Here is a 23,976-nt window from a genome sequence, read left to right as displayed (position 1 = left end):
GAAACATTTTTGTGGAGTTTAGAGCAAAGGAAGCACTTTCAAGAGAAAGGAGATTCCGTCCATGGATTATTGGTAGAGAGAGACAACGACGGAGTCCTCAGAGTTAAAACTAAAATCATTGAACGTGATGATGAATTCTGCTTCCTTTATCCCCTGTTGCTTCCATCCAAGCATTATTTAACTGAATGCCCTCATCGTGAAAAGAACTGTCATGCGGGAGTGCAGATATTAGCTGCTAAGTTAAGAGAGCGATACTGGATCATTTCGTCGAAACGAAATATAAGATCTTGCGTAAGTCGATGTGTAGTATGTAGGAGATTTACCGCTAAGGCTTTATCTACCCCTCCGATCCAGTTACCCCTTGACAGAATAAGAGGTTCGGCTGTCTTTGAAACAACTGGAGTCGCTCTTTGTGGACCTTTACTTCTGAGACCAAAGAGTAAAGCTTGGATCGTCTTGTTCACTTGCGCCGTATACCGGGCAATTCACCTGGAGCCTATCACCTCTCTGAGTACCGAAACGTTTCTACAGGCTCTGAGACGGTTCATTGCCAGACGAGGCCGTCCTGCGACAGTGTATTCAGATAACGGAACGAATTTTAGCGGAACAGGCAATGCTCTGAGATGCCTGGATTGGAGAAAAATCACAGAAAACAAGTGTTTTCCAATAAAATGAACATTCACCCCCTACGACTGCGTGGTGGGGAAGATGGTGGGAGCGTTTAGTTCGTTCTACCAAGACTCTTCTCGTGCGAATTCTGGGGAGATCGTCGGTGAATTTCGAGGAGTTACTGACCGTCCTGTGTGATGTTGAATCCACATTAAACAACCGTCCTTTAACGTACATCTGTGATGATTCGGAAGAGCTGGTACCTCTGACACCTTCCCTGTTTTTGTAAGACATAAAACAAGTAGGAGTACCAGATCTGGATTACATCGATTCCCAGAAACTGAATGTGCGTGTAAATTGCTGCAATACGTTGAGACAAGAACTGAGAAGTCGCTTCCGCAAGGAATATCTGGCTCAACTGGTGCAGAAGGCAAGCGCTTCATGTCAAAACCTAAAGGTGGGGGACGTAGTCCTCATAGAACTAGACAATTAAAAACGTGTACTGTGGCCAATGGGCAAAATTGTAAAAATATGCATTAATAGAGATGGGACTACCAGAGTGTACAGGTAAAAACAAGCAGTGGATATTTGGTAAGACCAATCAAAAATCTGTATCCACTAGAAGTTTCAACTACCAGTGATCCTGTGCAAACTCTGACATCTGAAAACAGATCTAGATACGGTAGACTCTTAAAACCAAGGACATGCTCTTAGACAACATAATGTACAATATAGACGTTTTGGACTTATATCCTCTTTTCTCTAGCAATGACTTTAATTAGAAGTTTATTCTTTATTGATCTCATTTTAGTATGATCTGTCATATATAATGTATGTTAACCGAGCTTCTTTTATGTGTTTTCTAAACTAATACGTAGTACTGTTGTGTTTTATTCGTAATGTTAGAAAATTTTGTGCAATGTCTGATTTTGAGAAAATCAGGGTGGGAGGATTTTGTACCTCTCACATACAGGGAGGATAAGTCTGGCAACAGCTTCAGGAAGAAAAACTTGGCAGAGCTGGAATGGCAACAGCGGATGATATTCTATAGATTTAATTTTGATTTTGAGTCGATGTTTTTTTTTGCGATACTATTGCGTTAAAAAAATTTGAGTTTTGGGTGAATGAAATGGAATCCGCTGCCCCGCTGCGGATATTAGTAAAATATATTTAGAAGATTAGCTGCGTTGAAAAGGATGAAACCCTTGTGGTTGAATTTGCGTACTTTACCTAGTAAAGTTGCGTCGAATTCAGAAATTATGCCAGGCTTATTCACGCTGGTGCAGATAAGTTCAAATTTTTGTTATTGTGTTTATAGTGTATAACTTGCAAATATATGAATAGAATTCTATTAAATAAACATTTAAAATTCTGGAATGAGGCTTAAAATTTTAGATGTAGAGTATTCACATTGCTATGTCGGAGCCAGTGGCAGTCAGGTGTAAAGAAAATTGTTTTTGCTCCACGACATAACAGCCTTCTTTAATATCCATTATATTTGTTTACCGTAGAGACACTCTAGCGCTAGGTCACTTAACAGCGTTACATTTCATTCATTTTATAACTCAGAATGCATAAAATTTATATCATCTGAAGAATTATCTAATCGTTGCCACATGTTCTATTCAAATACTATAATAAATCTAAAAGGATGTATAAAAGAAATTAAACAAGCAACAAAAGAAAAACAAAAGCACTTTTTCACAGATGATTCAGTATTTTTCAGTCAATCAATTCAGCTTTCACTTCGCAAGAAGGAAAAAATACATAAAAACTCAAAATATCTATATTAAAAATAACGAATAAAGTCTTAAACACTTATTTCCTCGAATCAATTCCAGAATGGTTTAAGCATGATTTAATTCGCAATAATAAATGAAAGTGTTATCTTTGTTGTTCCGAAGCTTAGTTTCTTTGATTGGCAACAAATCCGTTATTCTGCTATGTTTGAAATGTAAATAAACATGGCCGTTATGGTAAAAATACTTAAACAACTTTTAATTTTCTTGATAATTCTACAAATACTGCATGCATTTTTACTAAAGTCATAAAACCCTTAACCGGAAGAAAAGAACAACATAATTCAATCATTTTAAAAACAAAAAATTAACTATTTACAAACATATAAGAATAAAGAAACTGAGCTCACTGAGCCGAGTAACAGAGTGGATATATATATATATATATATATATATATATATACATATATTTATATACTTTTTGTGCGGCCGATTGCAACCAAAATACGATGATGCATATCTACATGTTATAGCAGTCCTACATACATAATTTCAACGCTCTGAGGGTAGTCGTTTTTGAGTTATGCGAGATACGTACGTACGCACATACGCCATGAAAAATTTTCTTCAGAATTCATTTAAAAACAGTTTTATATTTTTTAGGGGAAAAAGGAGTCCTTTAATCTGTTATTACGTGCAAATGACACGGAGAAGCATAATTAAATTAGTTGAATTTTTAGTTGAAATATGATACCCGAAATTTTTCGCGATTATAATAATTCCTTTTTACTTCCTACAAGGAATCCTTGATAATAATGAGCGTCGGTGGTCTAAACTGGCGGCCCGGAAGCCCCATGCGGAATTCTGAAACAATTTTACATAACCCCCGTATAAATTTCCCACATATTAATTAACATTATTGTGATATTGAAATTGCATTACTTTAAGGAAAAGTTAAATTCTTTTATGATATGTGTAAACTTTTATTCATATTATTTTCATTCCATTATAAAGAAGCCGCAGAATATCTACAGAATCTGAAAAAATCTTACTCTTCTCAAATTTTCCAAGTTAAAAATGAAATTTTTAGCAGTACCTAATTTGCAGTAACATATGGCATGAAAAGGCAATTATCACTAATAAGGATTTTAAACCGTATTTCTCCTTTCCAAATTGTGCTTGAGCAGTTAAAATAATTAATTCGTATAATGAGTACAATACAAAAAATTTCTTTAAAAAGCAGTCGTTTTCATAATTTTAGGAAATATTTGTGATAACTTAGTCATCGTTGAGGCATATTTTAATATATTTAGAGTGATTTATTAAGTGTAAAATTTCATTTAAATACACATTGCTTTACCCATGATTTAAAACATAAATCTATCTATTATGCAGAAAAATAGTCTTCGTCTTCTAAACTTTCTTAAAGTACATGATTGAAGGAATATATATTACTTTTTTCCAAGTTTTGACTGTAAATATACTAATGTTTATGACAGGAATCTTATAATGAAACATGTAGGTACGTCTGGTAATTTCTCTTCCACGTTTATTTAAATATGTTATTTTAAGTAACACATGATCCCTCAGTAAATGATCTGTAGTTAATTGTTTGAGCCTACTTTTCAGGTAGAAGGAATTCTGAATAAATATTAATATTAGTGGATAAAATATTATAGAAGTTATTTGATGCAATCAAATGTTTTCTTACAATATATACTTGGATACACGTGTTTGAACTACCAGAAGATTATTTAATTAATGTTTATTATGCATGTCATTAAAATTATCAAGCAAATGAAGAAATTAAAACAAGAAGTAGACGTATTTAATAAGTCATTTAGTTAAATTATAGTTTTAAATCAAGATCCTTTTGCTTCTATTTTAAATATGAGAGTGGAATATAATGCTTATATTACAATTTGAGTACAGCTTGAAAATTATATATGTTGAAAGCTTGTACGATTATATTACTTTTCACTAACCAGTTACTTTATATTTTCTATCTTTAATCTTACTTCTCATTTCAGTTTCCCTACCAAAATTTAAATGGGATATCTGGAATAGGTTCTGAGATAAAATGTAAGATAATACACCTCGTTCAAAAGGCCAATTTTGGATAAATACCTTATTTTTATTTTTATTTTTATTTTTTCTTTTTTGTTGTTGTTGTTTAGCATTTTTAAAGGCCACATTCTTTAGCTATCAAAAAAAAAAGTTTCTTTTTTTATATGTTGATTAGAAGTGGAGATATAGCAGTTTTTCTGACACACGTCAAGCAGGAAGTTACTGTCTTCCACCCTGGAAGCCAAAGTTTAAGGAACAAATTAAAGATGCAGATTTGACCCTTTTTATCTTATTTTTGAAATAAATAATTTTAAAAATTTCGATCTGTCTGGTGAATCTGGCAGAGTATGTTTATTAGGTATTTTCCGTATTTTTGTTTGACAACGCGAATAGTTGTGTATATATGTCATGCAACGTTTATCTGAAAACTTTATAGGTGATTTTTGACTCATTTTGTTTTTTAATTTCACAGCAACTATGATAACTCCAAAAGTTCCATAGAGAATCACTTGAAATTATTATTATGTGTGATATAGAGTAAAATTTCAAAATATTAGCCTTATAGAATTTAAATTATATCATTTTTCCTTCAATAGTGTATGCATTTTTTTAAAAGTTTTGAGTATTGACTAATATATTTGGTCATATATTACTAGTAAATCAATATTTTTTCAATTATTCTACTTCACGGTATGCTTAAGTCAAATGTACACTCTTAGACCAAAAAGATGCACCAAGGAGTTATCCGAAAGGGACGAAAATCCGTAGAAGTGATGTACATGTACAGAAAAACAAATGATTGCAGTTTGAGAAAAATTGGATGATTTATTGAAGTGATGGAGCTTCACAAAGTAATAAGTCAGTAACGCGTTTGTCTACCTCTGGCCCTTATGCAATGGCAGAGTTTGAGGATGTCCTCCTGAGGAATATCGTGCCAAATTCTGTCCAACTGGCGCGTTAGATCGTCAACATCCCGAGCTGGTTGGAGGGTCTGCCCATAATGCTCCAAACGTGCTCAATAGGAGAGAGATCCGGCGACCTTTCTAGCCGAGGTAATATTCGGCAAGGATTAAGGCAAGCAGTAGAAACATGTGCAGTGTGGGGGCATGGACCTTATAAGAAATAGACTAACCCAAACGGGTTTTCTCCCTCGTCTGAAGCGTTGCCGGCTGTCACCTTGATCACATCCGGAGGAGTAGGGACGACTTGCCGAAATTTAACATTGGTTGCCTATTGCAGCGTGTATAATTGTTAAGAAAGAGCTGTTTGTAGCAATTCATTTCACAAATTAGAACTTCTACATATTTTTATTTTTGAAATTGAGATTGATTTTTAAAAATTTAGCATATTTATCAAGCATAATTAACGTTCCAAATAATTATAAAGCTATTGCATACTTTCAGGGCTGGATATTATTTTAGCTTTTCCTATGCTGTAAGGAAATTTGTAACTACTTCTTTTAGAAAATAATATTTTAAACCTGAACTAATAGAAAATTTCAACCAAGCAATTTCCTCTTCCAATTTTTGTGCTTTTTATTAGTGTAAATAAGTAAAAAATACTAAAATATTTAAAAACGAATTTTTGAAAATTTTCTTTAAAATTCTAAATTGTGCTGCTTTTTTAAAATTATGGATGAGTATTATAGCACAATTTCTATAAATGAATTTTATTTCAGTTATATTTCGTAATACATCATAGTGATAAACACTTTTGACTCCTTAAAAATTTTTATACATTTAATTCTGATATTAAAATTGTATTTAACCGTAATAATTAACTTTGCTTGTACTTTATAGTGATTATTTTTTAAATTTAATTTTAGTTCTGGATTAGATTTTTTTTTAAATTTACTGTTAATTTAATTTATTAGCCCAAAGGGGCGGTAGCCTAGAAAGGCTGTTAGTTTCGAAGCGGCATTTTGCGCTGTTTTACTATAAATGTCCGTGTCTCCTTGCAAATTGTTGTTACCAAATATTATCGCCCTGTATTATATGTAAAGAAATTAAATAATGAAGAATCTGCATGAATACATGTATGTTTCTCGCACTGTGACAAAATCCACGGTATCTAGAGCCATCAAATTTTGAATAATGTAATCCTCCACCCGAACATGGGCATGTGGACGGCCGAATTTCGAATTTGTTTTAATCTATTTCATATTTTATAAAACTTTAACGAATTTTTGATTAACAAACTCAACGAGTTCAGAGCGAGCACTACGGGGGAAGAACATGATATTTAATAAATATAGGTAACACACAAAACTTTTAAAAAAGGTTCCTTTTGGGCGTAATATAAAAGCTGAGTGCTTCTAGATTATATTTTATCTTTTTGTTTTCCTTCATTACACTCAGAAAAGTGAATGCTCCGAATATTATAAATTACTAAAATAAATTATCCATTTTAATGTTAATAATTTAATGATCATATAATCAAATAAATAAGCGTTTTTTAATGTTATTATAGTTTTGAAAATCACTGCCTGAAAATGTTCATTAAGTTAAAAAAAAAAAAAAAATTCAGATCTTGTTTAATTTTACCTTGTTTATTTCAAAGCATCACATACTATCAATCTTATTTAACTTTATTTTTACGCAAAATTAAGTTTATAAATTTTGTGCTTAGAGTTTTTATGGTTTTACCAAAGTAAAGATGTTTGTACAAGAATTACGCGTGAAAAAGAATGCGCGAAATACAGTAGAAAACGCTTTAATGAGGTATATAAAATTCTGTTTGGAAAAATCTGTGGCTTTCATAATCTCATCACTATACAACGTATCACATTTAATAATTAAAAAGAGTTATGTGATACAAACGCCATAGGTTTCAGTGTTAAAGTAAATCAGATCGTCCCTACTCTTTCTTGCCGACATGTCGATGACGCGCGCCCCGCCCACTGGGTTAGTCTATCTCTTATAAGGTCCATGAGTGGAGGCGGGCATTATCTTGCTGAAATGTAAGCCCAGGGTGGCGTGACATGAAGGCCAAAACAAGGGGCCTTTGAACTTCGTCGACGTACAGCTGTGCTGTAAGGTTGCGACGGATGCCAACCAAAGGGGTCCTACTATGAAATGAAATGCTACCCCAGATCATCAATCCTGGTTGTCGACCTGTCTGCCGGAAGACAGTGAGGTTGGTATCACACGGCTGTCCGGGGCGCGTAATGGCAGGTGACAGGTGACGGAGGACGGGGACGCCTGGCGTATAACATAGGTAAACAGGCATATGTCCCACGTCCTCCACTATCTCGAAGAAGCAACTCGCTGGAGCCCCGTGAGGCTGCACCGGGAGTTTACATGGCCATACAGGTGCTAGATGTCGGGTAGTTTTTACATAGGACGTTGTTAATAACACGAAGTAACTTAAAAAAGAATATAAAGGATAGCATTAAAACCCTAAAACAATCATATAAGCTGAAACACATAGATATACAAAATTAAACTTAAAAGCATGAAAGCACATCGTAATTACGTAACATAAAGACATAAAAACACACACGAGAATACATATCATGACACATAGAATACATATGGAAACACGTAGAGCACATAAATGCAAATATTACACACAGAAGAAACATATGAGACATAGTAACGTGTGCGTAAAGCAGTAGCGCTGTGCGGAAATATGCTCAGTTTACATAATACATAATGTACATACTTTCATTAGGGGCTTCTGTTGCATGAATTACATATTTCGTTGCATACACTACATTCGTGCATTGTACGGATATTATATATTTCGATTTACGATAACACATCATTCCATTGGGTGCCCAGTGCTTTACACTGATAAACATGTCAGTAACATTATTTCTGCAAGTTGGTGGCTATTGAAAAAAGATGTTAACACGAGGCTCGAAATTGAATGTGGAATGTGTATTACAGAATGCGTACATATTGCGAATATCTAATCGTTGAGTACATTGTCTGCAGTACCATGCTACCGTGGCTCGCAAATGTCTTGCCCTAGGGCGTTGATTTGCTGTACAACTGCGCAGATACTCCTTATAGCTGGCGGGTGTTTGATTATGAAACGATAGTAAAGTGTTCTATCATTCGTTGGATGTGGTAAGTGCTGGTTTGTTGTTAGACCGCAGTCAAATAGGTAGTGCTCGGGAGAACCTAGCATGCCACAGACACAATTGTCAGATGCGGCGCGTAATGGCAGACCGCACATTGAGTTGAATAGTGTTAAACGAATGTCGCATACTGCGCATGCCCAGAAACAAATTTGGCTTAATTATTATGTTGGCGCGATTTGAAAAGAGAATAAATACGGTATGTGGTAGATGCACCGCCATCTGATTGTAAACAAATCCGGCGTTTAAGTCTTCGTAGAGTATATGTGCAATGTAAAGTAATTACTGTGTAAAATTAGATTTTTTTTCCTGTACTGCTCCAACAACTGGAAAGTTGAACGATACGATCAAGTTTAAATTCGATTGAAGAGTGCAAAAAATGGGTAAAGGGAAATCAGCGTAAATGCAGATGCTCCAGTGAGCGCGAGCTTCAAACCAAATGCTATTGCAAGATTGCTTTCAGGTATGTATATATTTTCCCATTTCAGTAAATTTGATATGTTATATGTGCAATATGTGATATATTGTATTTTAACACATATACAGTTCATTAACATTTCCTAAATTTCTATATAATGTAGCATTAAGAAAGATGTTTTAAGAAATAATTTGTTTCTTTACTGTTTTAATTTTTTCGAAAAGAAATATCATTTTCGAGAAACTTCAAGAAGAAAGTTATTAGTATGTACAGCGTAATTTTATTACAGCTAAAACTGAGGCAAGGTACTTGAGTCTTTTATCTCCAAATGTGTTGAAATGTTTTGGTTGAAGTTAATATGATATAAAATAATGTAATGAACTCGTAATGTAATGAATTGTGGTATAACTGTAAAGAATAGGTAAAAATAAAATATAATTAGTTCAAATTTACTTAACTCCTTATATTATGAAATATCTATTGAATAGAAAAACCTGTTGAAATATTAAATGTAACATGTTCTATTTTTAGCATGTAGGAATTGATGATGATTTTTAATAATCCTAAAGTAATAGTAAAGTCAACAATAAAGTATATTTTAATGTAATTGTTTTCATCAATGATTACATAACATTGCACTTTAATGTAAAGTATGCTTGGCTTGTTTTCATGTGTGCTATATATTATTGCAAATTAGTTCTTCATAAAATTGTATATTTCTGCAGTGAAAAAGTATGTATGCAATCATGCAAGTTGTAGGAAAACATGTACGTGTACTGCACATGTACCACGAAGACAAGATAACAATTATGGCTGTCAATCATCATGCTGACTGTATATATCAAGCTGACTACACAGACTATAGTAGCCAAAGATAAGATGTAGAAAGTGTGTTTCAGAGTTGAATATATGAATTAAAGTTAGTAGGATAATTATTCTTAACCAAATAGTAAAATTTAAATAAAATAAAAATAAAACCCCTTATTTCATTTTTTATAAATTCTCTTATTATGATGTGATTTCACAACCATTGACCTCTCCTATTGTTAAATAATTCATTCAGCACTGAACAACATATTATTTTATTAGTATAAAAAAATAATATACTTTGTGTGTATGACCAAGTTATGATCTAAGATTTTTCAATACTTGAATCATCCTTTTAAAGATTTTTATAAAATGATTTTTTTTTTAATTTCAGGCATTGGCACAGTGAATGGCAGCTGAAAAATTTTGACCCTTGTTTCTGGAAGTGAAATGTTAGATGTAAGTAATGATGTCTGAGACCCTTATCACACATGAACATGAACAACTTGTTTTGGACAATTTTTCTGCCTGGTTTACTATTGAAAGAAAGACATGCCACTTTTTCCTTCCTTTCTAAAAAAATTGCAAATTGTTCGTTTTCAATCAATCAGCTATCAGCTTGTTTGTAATGCGGAACCAGTTTCCCATGTTAACCCCAAAGTGATCTATGATAATTGGCTGTTGTGACAAAGCAGAAAAATTGTTCCAAACAGTTGTTCTTCCAAAACAAACAGACGTGTGATAGCATCCTTACTGTTAATAATACTGTGAAGCACTTAATTGTATGCTTTGCTAATGACTATGTACTAGGCAATTGTGGTTATTATGAAAGAGGTGAAATTTCAAATACATTTGTTTCAGTTACAATTATTACAGATATTATTTAATTTTGTAATAATGCTAATTAAAAATATGAATTAAGAAAATGGAAAAATTAGTGTATAAGCATACTAAGTAGTTCAGAGTAAGACTTGTACTTAATTTATAGTAGGGGCTCATTCACACATATGATGACTCGTACACTGATATAAATTTGGTATACTTTTATACTGTTTACATGTCTTCTATATTCAGATTTGAATCATCATCTGCCAACAAATTCAGTTAATCAGGCATTGTTGACCTTATTAGTTTCTTGCAGATGTGTGAACTTTGGAAACATTTTTAGAATTAGTGTAGTTTTTTTTTGCTTTTCAGGTTTTCACATAATATCACCTAGAAACATTACCTCTTCATTTTAAAGGTCAAAGAGATAAAATAAAAAAAAATTAATTAGTTAATATCATACCTAAAATGTTCTTTTATTACACAACTATTATTTAAGCCATCCAAATGAGCGCAATATTTTTATAATACTTTTATTTAATTTTCCAGTATATGTTATTGAAGCCATTCAAATCCCACTTGGGCATTTTCAAGCATATTAGTTGTTGAATATTATGTCTGACTGTAAACACACAGGCAAAGTATGTATAATTATTATGTAATTTAACCTATCTTTCCTTCAAATATTTCTTTAAAATTACAGGAGACAGATATACATTTGAGCTTTGATTAACAGACTTAGTGTAGTCGCCATGACGGATAAGAAAACAGATGAATAATAGACCACCCATAATCACCAACATATAATGCAAGGATTTGAGAATAAAGATTGCTTATTAGCATAATAGTGCACTGAATATTAGATATAAAAATTATAGAACTGAAAGATTTATCACGTATCATCTTCACTTATTATTATATATACTGAAAATAAACAGTCTGCTTCTGCAACAGAATAAATATCGAGTGTCTTGAAATGTTTTGTATACCTGGAGCTGTACAGTTCAGTACATTATACAAAGAGCAGTATATATAATGATTATCAGGTCTGCACAGAAATTTTTAATGGAAAATTCTTGTGTACAGATTTAGTTGATATTTTGCAAGACACGGCAATATTTCAGACTTTTATTCTAATTACTGTGACAAATCAATCGTAGTATATTACATTATGTAGCTTATATTAATACAGTCAAAAGTCTTTAATCCGGACTTGTCGGGACTTCGGCGATTCCGGATTATTGGTTTTTCCGGATTATAGATCATCAATTTAAATCTGGTAAGATGGCATGCAGAAATTATAAAATTAAAAATATGAAACAGTAATTTATGAAATAAAGAACAATTATGATCTAAAAGGTATCAAAACTTACAGAAAAAACCTTAATATTTATTTGTTTACTTTATTAAACATTTCTTTCAACGCACGCATGCGTAAGACATACATTACGCATAGTCGAAATTAGAAAATTGCAACCAGAAAACTATTTGATGTGTATTCGGGATATTTATAATGACGATGAATTTGATTTAAATCATATCAAAGATGGATTTAGTAAGGAATTATAAGCCGAATAAAATAAAAACATCTGCCCTGAAGATAAGGATAGTGCTGACTGGTCAACTTCCAGTTCATTGCACGCCGCGACGTTCCCTCCCCCCCCGCAGAGCAGCGTGAAATTGATAAAAAGATTTCGGAACAGTTAGAGAAACAAAGGATATGCCTTTATCCATTTTTTGCAGCAATTCCACTTTTTGTTTGATGGACATCGAAACATGCTTTCGCTTTGTAGATCCTTTGGCGGCTCCAGAATCAGAAATTCTTTTTGACATAATCGAAAGTTCAAGCTTACTTTTATAAAATTGCTAACAGTCTTCACAAAATAATAAGCCGGATCCAATTAGAAGATTAAGGAACAACGCAATCTGCAACATTAACTGAAATAGATAATTAGATAATTTTAGCTTAGCTTATACCGTCTGTTATACATTAAACGCGCATGCGTAAACGTATTATGCGCGCGAGTAAACGCATATGCGCATTCGTAAAGGTATGCGTTTACGCATGCGCAGAAAGTTTGTAGCTTTGAGGTCCGGATTATAGATCATTCCGGATTATGGACGTTCGAATTAAAGACTTTTGACTGTAATTTTCATACGTATATATGTAATATTTTGGCAGGCACAGGAATGACGAAAGCTTGACAATATAACTACATCATAGGCCGGGCATTGTTACGGCTGAATAGAAGATTGCAAAATGACGACAAAGAAGGATTTAGCTTTTTAGATCCCACATCTTTATTCAATTCTCCCAGCAGATCATTTTGCCTTTAGATGAAATTCTCAAAATTATATATTCAATATTGATTTAAACTAAGTAAGATTAAATTTAGACTTTACGTCAGAAAGAACAAGATGGGAGGAGCAGCTGCAAGGTCTTGTAGCAGCGGTAGAAGAAAGCAGTCTGACGAAAAATGGCACGTATTCAGTATGTGTACTAGCGGTTATATAACATGCCAGAATGTTCTCGAAAGTAGTGGTCTAGGATAAGATCCTGAAACTGCAGTAAGTTAATTATAGGTTGTATGCTCGCGCAGAGCAAAGCCACTGTATTTTCTATATTTTACATGTATGTAATACATATTCTTTGTGTCTTTTTGAATACATTCTACCTCACTGGCAGGTAACAGAAATTGACGAAAAGATTGATGAACATTTAATAATTTTAATGAGATTATCTAGGAAAGTAAAATAGTTTAAAGCATATTAAATGTGGTTTTCCAGAATGTTTCCTACCATAGTTTTTAATCTCAGAATAAATGATACACATTATCTGGAAGTTCATATTCTTGTGTCATAAAGTATGCTTTATTGTAATTAATCTTAGATTGTAAAGTTAAATTTATGAAAATATGATGAGTTAAAAATATATTGCAGATATTAAACTAGATTTTAATTATATGCAATTTTGAAATTTTAGAGATCTTGCTTCATGTAATTATTTTTAATGTTTTTATTAAATTCTTAATTAATGCTATTATGCATGCATTAGAAAGTGAAATGAAATAATACTTAGGGATATCATTTGGCTGCATTCTGCTGTTTCTCAGTTAAACTATTCTGCATTCAAAAAATTACTCAAGGATTCTCACGAATACCAGCTCAAACAGTTCCGAAGTATTTCTGCAAAATATACGTAATTGCTTAAGAATCGTATCTTTTTGATAATATTTTTTTAGCCTTTACAAGTTCCTGCCAAAATTATTTTGTAAATCAGAAATTTTCGAGGGGATTAGTGTGTCTCGCATAGTTACCCTGGTGCCACACGATAACACTGAAATTGATAGATGTATAATTGAATGTTTAATCAAAAATGTCTAATTCCTCTTTTATGATATTTCAAGAATTGATACTACTGAAACAAGAAATATTGGTACATTAACATTTTCTTAATATTCATTGTGTATTTGTTATGATGCATGTATTAATGTCATTACAAGTTAGCATTTGGTAATGTTTGTTTCAAGAATTTAGGGTTTGATGAAGTGCCACAGAGATTATCGCTTAAAGAATGCGTGCAGGCCAACCACCAACACAAGATATTAAAAGAGCAATGAAAATGAAGATTTAAATATAAGGAAAAATCTGACTAATATTATTACTCATAACACTTAATTGTTTCATATTATTGTAAATTTATGTGAGTTTTCTTGTATTCTGTTTATTTTGCAGCTTATGTTATTGTAAATTCATGTATGTTTTCATTCTTGCTATGTCATGCATTTCATACAATAATCGTTTGTTGTGCATATTAATTATATGTGTATATATTACATCATTGAATCACTGTATTTCAATTTTAATAAACCTTTTTACCATTCAGTAGTATTTTTCCATAAAACCCTGAACATTCTAAACATCCCATATCACTAATCATCGATTCTAAATAATACTTGAGTTTACTTATTGAGTTTGAGTACTTGAGTTTACTTTTCTAAATAATACTTGAGTTTTCGTTATTCATGTATTAATAACGAATTTGAAAAATAATACAATAGTGACATATTTTGAGGTAAAACAAATACTGCTCAATTGGACATTTTAAAATGTTTTTCCTTTTAATAGAGGAAAATTTTTTATGGATTTAATTAATAGTATTTGAATATTGTATTAATATATGATTAATTAGCATATGAATATATTGTGTGTAATGAATAAGTGAATAAATTTTGAACAATAATTTCATATGAGGAAATATGATCTGCCTGGGTTAAAAAATTAATCTTTAAATGCTATTTATGAGATTATATGGCTGAAATCTGTAGCCCAAAAGCAGTTAAAGCAACCCATCCCCCAAAAAGAAGACATTTTAAATAGTTTCTTCCAAAACTTGAAATATTTAAACATTACACGACCCTAAATTTCTAGTGAATTTAAAATACTCATTTCATTCACTTCAGCTACTGGCCATTATATGAAATTTTCCTATATTATTAAAATGTTCCTCATGATTTTGCAAGGTGAAGACCACAAATATTCTGCCCTCATAACTAATGATGATATAATAAGCATGAAGTAGACTTCAGTGTAAAGAATATGGAACTATATATTTTGCTCTTTGTTTATTAATTAGCTCACTTTAAAAAAATTCATATCATATAGTAAGTAGTATTCATAATTTTTCTCATTTTCTTAATATTTCATTGAAGTATTTAAATGTTAATTTAATTAGCAATACCTAATAATGTCAAATGCATATATTATTATACAGAATGGGATTCTGATCATAACACTCGGGCAAAGTGATATACATGTTAATTTTTCAACAAGTTTCTGCATTATGCTTTTTACTCTCTACACAGTGTTTAATTTTTAATTATTATTTTTTATTATTTGTAGGACCTTAGGTCCTACAAATAATAACAAATAAAGGTCCTACAAATAATAAAAAATAATAGTAATACCAGAAAGTGTGACTTTCTTATTACTTCAACAGGAGACCTATGTTTACATCTTGTATTGTGAATTTACAGTTTTCTTTTGTAGATTACAGACACCATATATTCAAAAGAAGTTAGCATGCTGCTGGATATATGCATGTGTTTTTCATATTTACAGCTGTCGCATGTGATGTTATGTAATCGGGTAAAAAATGAAAGAATTAAGTTTATTGACACCAAAACAAATGCATACTTCGATATAAAGGCTGCATAAAAATGAAAATGGCTAAATTAAAATAGTGAATTGAGGTTGTAGAGTATTTATTTTTATTAACCAGCTATTTTATGATAATTAGCTTTTCTTTCTTCCTTTCCATTTTCCTGCCAGAATGCTAATTTTGAGTGTATTCGAATGAGGTAGAAAGCAGTAGTATTGAAAGGAGGAGGTTTTAGATGGGAGAATTTATTTGAATATCATACTACAGTATTAGGTCTGAGATAATTTGTGCAGTTTCTTTCTGTGTAGCCTTCGGACTAACTAAAATTTACTTAGTTGAATTCATTTCGTTACTTTTGATTTACGTCATAAATGCTGGCTGATTCGGTATGAACACGCTGTGCACTCTGTTAATTTGTCCGAGTCTATAAAAGTTTTTTTTTACACATATTCCAAACCTCTGTTGTAATTTCCAAAACATAACGAGAAGTCGCTTACGTTTTCCAGAGTTCTCACACAGTATACATTACCAAAGTGGGTGAAACTCGTATAAGGTGTAAAAAAGACCAAAAGGAGATTTATTAAATCAAGAAAAGTAATCGGTGGAAAGGGCATTTAACCTTAATAATGAAAAATCGAATTTACACCAAATATTCAAACTTTTGTAAATGTTTTATATTTAATTAGCAAGAGTTAAAAATAAAAAAATTCCCTTTATATTCATAACATAGGTTACATTCTGTTAATTTCCCATAAATAAACATAACGAATACATTGACAAAATCATTGTACTAAGCTATTTTGGTAAAATAAAATCTACTATTTTCATTGTACTTCCAATTTAGGTTGTTTTCATGAAATTCTTTTATTAAACATTAACTTATACTTGATAATCAATCTTCAAGTTCGAAAATAAGTTAACTGTAATTACATTTGTTTTATGATCAAATATTTTAATTTGGCATTGGAGCATTTCTTTTTCTGTTTGACATCTCTGCTCTGTTAAGGTTATAACCAGTTAAATTGTTACTGTGTCTCTGAAAAATCAACAGCATTCTTAAACACAATTTTAAAAATATTTCTGTGTGTAGTATTTTATCAGTAGAATTTTTTCTAACTAAATAAGAGCTTCATAGCCGAGCGGTCACCCCTCACTACTTCGCTACTCATAGCATTCAGGGTTCGATCCTCAGCGGAACCTTAAACCGCAAAGGTCTTGTATATATCGCATCACGTGACCTGCAAAAAAATTTAATTTCACCTCCAGTGACCATATGGATAATATTACTCTCCTCACCACTTCGCTACGTTCACCACACTTGATATACTCATTTTCTCTTATGCAACAATTTCACTTTCATCCTTACAATTGCGGTAACCTCTACTACGTTCGTCCTGCTTATTAAACTCCAAGACGCTTATTACTTCCACCGTCAATAGATGGTGACACGCTCGCCTTCCTCCTGTTCTTAAAGATGTTAACATGCTCCTTTTTTAAGGAAAATTTATGCGTACCAAGACTTGCCCCAGTAGGGGAAATAATGTAGGAGTAAAGACCCCCGGGTCGAAGACTCGTCAAGACCGAAATTCATAGCAATTCTAAATAAATACAGAAGTTGTTATGAAAACATTTGAAAGTACATGTCTTGAAAGAGAAACAGTATTTGTAATGTCTAGTCAATTATGATATATTAACAGCTATCATAACTTTGCATGTATGTTGTATGCATTATATATATATATATATATATATATATATATGTATGTATATATATATATATATGCATAAAGATCCAATATTTTGGCAATAAGTAGAGCTGTTACAAAATAATCACGAAGTCTAATGGAACGTACTCGTCACACATACTGGGGAGAATCAAATTTATATACGTATTTGCTAGTCTTAAAGAATTTTTGGGGGGAATTACAAATGTACCAATTTCTTATTAATATAAAATCATTTGTTAATATTAAAGAAAAATTTATTTCTTAACTTAAGAAGCCAGCTAAATCATAGACCGAAATATGTGTTTCTGCAAATATTCAGAACTTCCGGAACTACGAATACATTCACAGTTACAAAATATGTAAAATATTGTGAAATATATTTCTTTTAAATGATTGGAATATTCGGAAAAATATCTAAATTCAAAGAAATGGTAAAATACGTTTCATTTGGAGATTCTTTGTTATTTATTTGATTATATCACCATTAATAACAATGTTCACTCCCCAGAATAAAAATATATATTGTTTATGTACTGAAGACTTGGTTTGTTTCCCTTGACAAGTCAATTAATCTATCATCAATGACAATAGCTACCTTTTAAATAATTTTAATTTTGGTACTTAAAATGTTTGCATTTCAAAATAATATTTCTATGCAGCTTTTAAATAATTTTTAATGCAACAGAAATCTAAATAACATATTTTCCACTGCAGTGGAATTCTAAATAACTTCAAATGCTGACTAAAATTCATTCCAAAAATTCATCGCTTTAAATTTCTGTTCCTTGCAGATGATACAGAAAAAACCTTTTCTAATAATATATTTCTAATTCTACCAGGATATATTGACAAATAACCCGATGAAAAAATTGATACAGGCATAGATGGAGGAGATGTAAATAATTATTACGAAATAATGTGAAGCAGTGTTTGCATTCAAAATGTAATATGTTATACTTATGAAATTCTGCACTTTACTTTGGAACTGTACGAATTTTCGCTCAAAAGACTGAAATTTAGGATATATTAGTTGAAAATTTATTCATTACACTTTTAAGGAATAAAAACAACTCAGAATTTACCATACGTTCCATTCGTACATACGTAAAGAAACACGGACATACGTAAAAAAATATAGCAAGTGTTTGCAAATAACATTGAAGAAATTTTATAATTCAAAAATGCTGTTTATTTAATTCTTTTAAATAAGAAATAAAAGCGCGAATATACGTTAACAAACTAAGCAGGAAAATCCAGTTTACATTACTGAGAATTATAACATGTAAACAAATTACATATAAATAACGAATTATTAAGCACAATATATGGTAGCAATTATTAAATGCACTGTTACACAAATTAAAATGAAACATATATTAGAAAAATAAGCAAGTGCAATCGGTATGAACGTTAAAATAACTAATAAACAAAGTTTCACAACATTGCAGTTATACACATCATTCGCCCACACTCGACAGCCATGGAGATCACGAATAAGCTAGCGTAGGGTTGCTTTTAGTCGCCAATTTTTCTTCCCGCGCCAAAGGTACACCATCAAGCATGCGCAGTAAGAGAAATTCGCTTAACACTGTTCAACTCAATGTGCGGTCTGCCATTACGCGTCCGGGGCGTCTCTAGACTCCCCTTCGCTGGTAATCGGGGCTCAGTTCAAAGCGGCACTCATCACTGAAGACAACATCACCGACAACCGTTCATTCATTGGCAACCAAAATGTAAAATTTTGCATTTTACGTCGAAACCTGTATGCATAACAATTTGTGTCCAATTTGCTTTATATATTTTCGGTGCGTCGTGGTGCGTCGTTTTTTGTGTCTAAGAGCGTGTAGGTTTTTATCATGATTATTTTCTTGTCAGTGATCGTTGATGTTTTTGTTTATTCTGACCTAAAATTTTCCGTTTTTTGTACAAATTTCACAAAAGAATGAATTATTTATCACTTTTGTTGTGATTATATTTAAATGTGAGCACAATCCAATAAAAAAGCTCCTAAATTCAAAACTACAACAAAAACTTTGAAAAACGCCGATTAAACTAGGTTTATTACATTAACTCTTTCATATTAAAGTCGGCCCGAAACAGACGACGATTCAGACACCGGCAAGTGGCCCAAGCGCCTGAGTCCATTTTCAGCTGGCGCTTCTCCCCATCACTTTAGTGCACTGGTCATTGCTTTCGGGAGTTGTTAAATGGCACCGCAATGATTCTTTTGAAGCGACTCAATTACTTGAATGCACCTCCCTCTACGTTTTTAGCTATTAATGCTCACAGCTGCAATCATGTTCTAAACGGAAACTGCGCACAGTGAGTGAAACTGCATAAAGATCCCAAGAGAGAAATTATCTTTTCACATAAGTAGGTTGATGATAACACTGTAGCATTTTATTTGGCATAGGGAAGGGAAATCCATTCGAGTAACAATTTCTATATGCGGGCGTTTCAGATGTTTGAGAGAAACAGATTTATGCCTCTATTGATGCAAGACAGTTAAGGAAGGCTTCAAGAGTTTAATTCGGAGCATGTTCTGCCTCTAGAGACCAGGCTGGCTAATTCAGACAAGACTGTATTATTAGGCTTTTCATTATATAAATTGCTATGTCGATAATAAGTTTTGAGCCAAATTCCAGTTAAATCCTTCGGATAGCCCTTGGCTACTAGGCTTAGTTTTATACCTGAAATTTGAACTTACTTCTTTATGTTACATTGCCATAGGTAGTTGACTGATTTGCAAGCACAAGTGGTGTATTTATGTTCAAAGCTCTGACTTAATAAAATCGTTGGTTTAAACTCGCTCCGGTCTGTTCCATTACTTTAAGAATCAGCGATATTAGTTTAACGTCTCTTAAGAGTTTGATACTAGTTTAATCTACCAAAGTCAAACTTTATAAGATTTTGAGCTTATTATTAAAATAACATCAGAAGCAATATATTGGAAATATTCTTCGTTACAGATGCAAAATATTGGGTAATCTACTTAATATGTTTTTATCCCCTCGTAGATGACTGTTAAACTGTATTTCTCTGACCTGGGTTCAAAACTCAACGGAAGGGTTACATGCCTGAGAATTTTCGCGATTTTTTACAGGTAATATAACTATGATAAGCTTCCGTATGAATCTACTCCACGAAACTATAACTCACTTTAGAGAGGTACCTCTGGCGTGCTTTGCATTGTTGTAATCAAAACAAACCGTTTATATCCTATTTTTATTTTTCATTTAAAGAATTTTTCTCTAATATGGTTTTATTTGAAAATTTATACTTCTCTAGGTTCTGCACAAACAGACTAATGTATTTTAGTTTCCCAGATTACTATAGAATTTTATTTCATATAGAATGCATAAATTTCAGCTGTATTTAGTGAATATATTTCTGACACAATGCGAAGTTAGAGAAAGGAAAATGCACGCTTAATTACTATTTTTAAATATGAAATTTCTAATAAACAAAATAAAACCCCGAATTGGAGCACAGAAATTAATACTCTTAAAACTTGGATTATTATAAAAGCTATTCTTAATAATTTTTAAACTCATTTAGGATTTAGTTCATTTAAATAAATTCATTCCTCTTTCACTTAACTTTCAAGCAATTTTTCCAACTTGCTTGTAAACAAATCTCTTCAACAAAAAATAATGATTAGGATAAGAGTGAAACATTAAAAGATTATAATCTAATTAATTCTGTTAATTAGATCTTTTACAATTTAGTAGCGAGAGAACATACATAAAATAACTAGTTTTGTATATGATGGTAAAAGTTACCTTAAAGTGAGTGCACGTCAATTAAATACAGTTTCTATATAATATTTTAATTCATTCTAAATATTATAATTATTTCAACTAAAGCCCTTCACTTTCCTTAATGCCGCTCAATCGGTATAGTGGTTAGCAACGCTGACTGCCGTGCCTAAGGGCCCGAGTTCAAATCCCGAAGAAGGCATGGATGCTTGTAATTTTAGATCTGTTTTGTAAATGTATAATGTCGGTGCGGCATGGCGGAACTCTAAGCATGCGGCGAGCCGAAAGTCCTCTCGTGTATTTTGGTCGAAGATTAGAGGAATGGGAGACCCTCTGACACGTCCCCCCGGGATGCTCTCTTTCAAAATAGGGGGTGGAACTGAGCAAAATTGCACTGTCATCAGTAAGGTCCTCTAGGTTCTTACGAACGACAGGCGTAATACCTAGCGCTCCTTGCCACGAGGTATTTCATGGTCTTTGGCTGATGCTATGGTCAGACAAGTCCGCATAAGTAACAGCAACACTTTCCTTAGTTAATGACGTCCCTAAGCATAGCTTTCGTGAACACATTGGGATGCTTGACGTAACAATTATATAAGAAGAAAAACCTCATACACTCTTTTTATGTTTAAAGTATCATAAATATACTTTGTCATTCAAATTTTTCTTTTATTAACTTTAAATTTCAGGTTAACAAGCATTTGTTTAGCTGAGTATGCAGTTTCGTACACGGTGCACGGTGCTAAGAAATTCCTTGAAAGATATATTTCTGTAGTAAAAAGTACTAAATAAGAAACTTTAATATTTTCCCGCTAGTAAAAAAAAAAAAAAAAAAAAAAAAAAAAAAAAAAAAAAAAACCTCTAGAAACTAGAAACGAAAGCAAGGCAAAACACCATTTGGTCAAGAAGAAGTTAAACCAAGATTATCCATTCGAATAACAAAATTGCATTTCATCACCAACATTGTAAATTAGATATTTGTAACATCGGAAAGAGCAAAATTTACTATATATCTTACCATTATAAAAATACATCGTAGTAATACAGACACGCATACATATACACGCAAACAAAATTGCAATTAAAAATTGCAGAACATAAAAAAGCAATCTTTCTAACATACATTGTCTAAAACATGGTGCAACAAAATAAATTTGGGGGTTAATATAGCTCATCATTGCATTAAAATAATACCGTCTGCATTAGTGATGATCATTAAACGTTGTAAACTTAGGATATTTTAGAGTTAAAATAATAGTTTACTTTTATTAGAAGGTATATTAAACAGAAGAACGCTCTTCTAACTGAACGCGTGATTGGACATTTAAAAAAATAGATTAATATCTCCCTCTTCATTTATTTTCTTCCAGTTTCAACGTGCATTTACTTTGAAACCACAATTTGCATTAAAAAAAATTGGTTTCCTGTAATAGTTTGAATAAAAAAAATCTGATCGTAAACGTGATTACGAAACTTGTGTTAAACGCTTTAGATACTTTTCTTTCTGTATCTCCATTATCCTAGACCGTCTGCCATTTTTCTTTGAATTTTTCCCAAACCAAACTATTGATGATTCTGTCTGAAAAGTGAGTAGTAATAACGGTATCGTTGAAATGAGTCTCATATTTCGCTAATGCATTGAAGAAACAAATGCTAGAGTGACCAAGTACCTAGAATAATTTTAGATCTGTTTTTTTCCTGCAAAAACATTTTTTTAACCTCAAAATCCTACACGTTCGATTTTTATGCGATACTAAAGTTTGCAATACGTTTCGACTGGCACCTTTATTACTCAATGGTGGACCTGTTCAAATTATTCAGGATTCCTAAGACCAGAAGTGGCGGCTATTATATTGTCGCTGTGCATGACGAAAACATTATACTACAAACTATTGTTCTGAAAAACTCGTTCTTTTCGATGTAACATTAACTATTTCATAAGGTTATCCTTTTAAAACAAAGTAGTTATGCAACATATTTCAAATATTTCTAATATCAAACATTACTCTTATTTCGAATTAAGGTAAATGTGTAACAGGTGATTTATTAAGATATTTGCTTTTGATTATACATATGGAGATGTGAAATTGCCAGCGGCCGAGCGATAATGTCGCTGAAAACTGGTATTTTGGTCTTGAGGTTTGATTCCCTCTAGCAGGATGTGTACATGGGCGGTTTTTGAGATTTTCCTCATTCGTAAGGTGTATACGAGCGTTTGCCCTTAGGAAGTCCTCCACGAAGACATCCCTCCCTTCCGTGCAGAGCCTAAAGGCGGAGCACGTAAATAATAAACAAAAATCCTATTAGTTTTCAATCTGCGCTGTGAATGCAGCCATTTCTGGATCTTGTTATAACAGTATTAAAATGTTGTGCCTATAGCAAATTAATTGTAATATTTTAACAATGTCGCAAGACAATTTCTTGTATTATGAAAAATCACCGCTGAAAGACATAGATGTATGCACGTGTTAATGAATATAAAACAAACTTGTGATACTTTCCTTCGTTTATAAAATTAATTCTCTGTACCTTAGACTTTTTTTTTCAATTTTAATTTCAATTTTTCAAATTTCGTTTTTAGTACTGTGTAATTTATACCTGTGATATTTAAAAATATTTTCAAATCTTTGAACCCAAATTAGTAGAAGAAACTTTTTTGTATTTTTGTTCCACACAGCTGAAACAAATTTTTTCACGTTTAGTCAGATAACGTTATAAAACTTTATGGCATTTTAAGATTACAAAATGATATTATGAAGCTTTATATTCTTACGAAAAGAT

At 32.0% G+C, this 23,976-nt stretch overlaps 1 protein-coding gene and 2 long non-coding RNA genes across 6 annotated transcripts in view; 2 read left to right on the top strand and 1 right to left on the bottom strand.

The window, feature by feature from the left end:
• The window catches only part of LOC118181399 (lachesin-like), a 1,014,793-nt gene that overhangs the window by 590,870 nt on the left and 399,947 nt on the right, over positions 1-23,976 (bottom strand). The gene's annotated exons all lie outside the window — the stretch shown is intronic.
• LOC118197960 (uncharacterized) overlaps positions 1-23,976 on the top strand; it is a 414,567-nt gene that overhangs the window by 321,846 nt on the left and 68,745 nt on the right. The window lies entirely within an intron of this gene.
• LOC146998571 (uncharacterized) lies at positions 9,775-14,397 on the top strand. Its single transcript, XR_015039328.1, has 3 exons — positions 9,775-9,836; positions 10,119-10,183; positions 14,087-14,397. It is a non-coding gene; the product is annotated as an uncharacterized LOC146998571 (long non-coding RNA).

This window comes from Stegodyphus dumicola, chromosome 2 (genome assembly GCF_044657685.1).
Source record: "Stegodyphus dumicola isolate Sdum_Otavi_A_Nest chromosome 2, ASM4465768v1".
In the NCBI taxonomy this organism is placed as follows: Eukaryota; Metazoa; Arthropoda; class Arachnida; order Araneae; family Eresidae; genus Stegodyphus; species Stegodyphus dumicola.
This window is presented reverse-complemented; position numbering and strand designations above follow the sequence as displayed.